General features: G+C 35.7%; 1 pseudogene; it reads left to right on the top strand.

Annotated features, from left to right (window-relative positions):
* Window positions 1-400: 400 nt before the first annotated feature.
* On the top strand, window positions 401-2,467 carry LOC129296056 (casein kinase 1-like; annotated as a pseudogene).

Consider the following 2,467-nt stretch of genomic DNA (forward strand, 5'->3'; position numbering starts at 1 on the left):
TAGGGCTTCTATCGGCAATTGATTCGGTTTAGTTGGGTAAATGGATGTCACTGGAGAATTTGGTTTGGCCTTCTGAATAAAGACTTTCGTCTTCATTCCTGGGGATGCTAATATTGTTCGCATTGTTTTCTTGGTTTTCCGATCTGGATTTACGTCATACGCAATTTTACGATCAATTGGATCACCGTATTGGGAAGTTTTATTAGAATCGGGTTGATTATTGAAGAAAGCGAATCATTTGATTTGTCGGGCCCTTTTAACTGGTGAGTCGGCGGAAGAACACGGGTGTTTTTGGTCTTTATGCCATTTTTGAACTCTAGATAAAAACCGGGGGAACATCTGAGTAGAACAACTTATTACAGTTGGTGCTTGGCGGCGTACTGAAGGTCTTTTGTTCATAATGGATCATGTGATTGCTGGCAAGTTCAAACTGGGAAGAAAAGTGGGAGTGGGTCTTTTTGGAGAGCTTTATTTAGGTAAATGCGAGTACTTTTTCACTGACAGCATCTCTTGCGATGTTATGTTTCTATAACACCCGCTAATCCTTCTCTTATTTCTCATGTTAGGTTTAACGTTCAAACTGGAGAGGAGGTGGCTGTTAAGCTGGTATGTTATCTTTTCTTGATAACCCCCATTCTGTGTGTTCGGTAGGGTTAAAACGGTTTAAAAATGGAATCTATTGTGGACGGTTTTGCTATGTCAAATGATTGCTTAGAGGTTAGCATGAACAAATCACTTCACTTTTCTTTTTACTTCATCTACAATCTCAATATTAAATGTCGTTACTTAATAATGCCTGCTTTGGATAAAGGGATGCTCTATCTTTCTATGCAACAGACATTGGCACTTTGGATGTGACATGCATTGAATTTTTTTTTTTTTTTTATATAGTTGCTATGGGAGTTCCAATAATCATAAGCAAACCTGATGTGAGGAATAATTTGTTGACTAAGCAAACACCAAAGGAACAACATCCATCCTCCTCTCAATGTCAACTTTGTAACAGTAGCTAAAGTTTAGAAGAAATGAATGCTCTCTTTAAGGATTCGAGAATTGTGTGAAATGCTGCCTTTTCTTTTTAGTTCTTTTTGTTTCAATGTGGTTAGCTTTGTTATATCCTTTTTTTTTTTTTGGGCCGGGGGGGGGTTTTATAATATCTTGCCTTTGTTTATTTCTAGAGACATTTGTATACCAGTTAGTGATTAGTGATTCCAATATGCGCATGACATTCTGTGCTAATTTTTAACCAATTTCTTTTGCTCCCTCCCCCTTCTCCAAAAAAAAAAAAAAAATTCAGGAACCTGTGAAGAGCAGGCATCCACAGCTGCAATATGAATCAAAATTATATATGCTTCTTCAAGGAGGAAGTAAGTCTGTGGTGACTTTACCTTTTTTAGCTTTTTTGTGTCCAAGATTCTTTAAGTGTTTACTAATATGAAAGTCTCTTTTGACAATTTTTGAATATACAAATGAAATATATAATTCGTTCCTTTGTATGTTGGATTCAGGAGTATAGTTATACATATGGCCCATTGGTCTAGAATTATACTTCATTATGACAGAACCATTATTCTTCTCTAAGTCATGCCTACAAAACAAAAAAACAAAAAAAGTTGCAAAAAAAATATAAGAAAAGAAACAATATTGCTCTTAAGTAATTGGATCTGGCTTTTCTTCAATAAAGCGGGGATTCCTCACCTCAAGTGGTTTTGGAGTTGAGGAGACTACAATGTTATGGTTATTGGACCTTCTTGGGCCAAGCTTAGAAGATCTGTTCAACTATTGCAACCGGAAGTTCAGCTTAAAGACAGTGTTTGATGCTTGCTGATCAATTAGTAAGTCTACTTGGAAACCATTTTAAGTAAAGTGTCCATAGACAGATTGACTAAGTATTCATATTGTTTATTATTATTTTCAGATTGAACAGGTTTGAATATATGCATTCAAGAGGAGTTCTTCATCGTGACATAAAGCCTGACAAATTTTTTATGGGTCTAGGGCGCAAAGCTAACCAGGTAAAGGAGTTATCAAACATCAGTAACCCATGCTGAGAGTTGCCTTTTCAGCCTCAATGTGGATTTAAAAAAAAAAAAATTCGACAGGGGAATTACTCTATCAGATATGTATGCTGATCGGGATAACATTAACTTTTGTGTTGCTTCTGCTAGATTTAATTGTTTGTTGTGGATAATTTAACTAAAGGATTTCTTGCTCTCCATTGCTCTCCACGGCCTTGCTTTCTTCTCCTCAATCTTAGAAAGAAAAAGAATTCCATTCTTTTGTCAATTAAAGGAGTCAAAACATGATCAGGAGATTCTGATAAGAAAATATTGGGTGAATGCAGGAAATTTAGTTTCGTTGTAATTATTTTGATAATATGTTTATCATGGCAGGTTTACATCATTGATTATGGACTTGGAAAGAAGTAAATGATCTCCAGACTCATAAGCACATACCATACAGGTAA

Source organism: Prosopis cineraria, unplaced genomic scaffold (genome assembly GCF_029017545.1).
Source record: "Prosopis cineraria cultivar Desert tree isolate PC_DT_omini unplaced genomic scaffold, ASM2901754v1 PC248, whole genome shotgun sequence".
NCBI lineage: Eukaryota > Viridiplantae > Streptophyta > Magnoliopsida > Fabales > Fabaceae > Prosopis > Prosopis cineraria.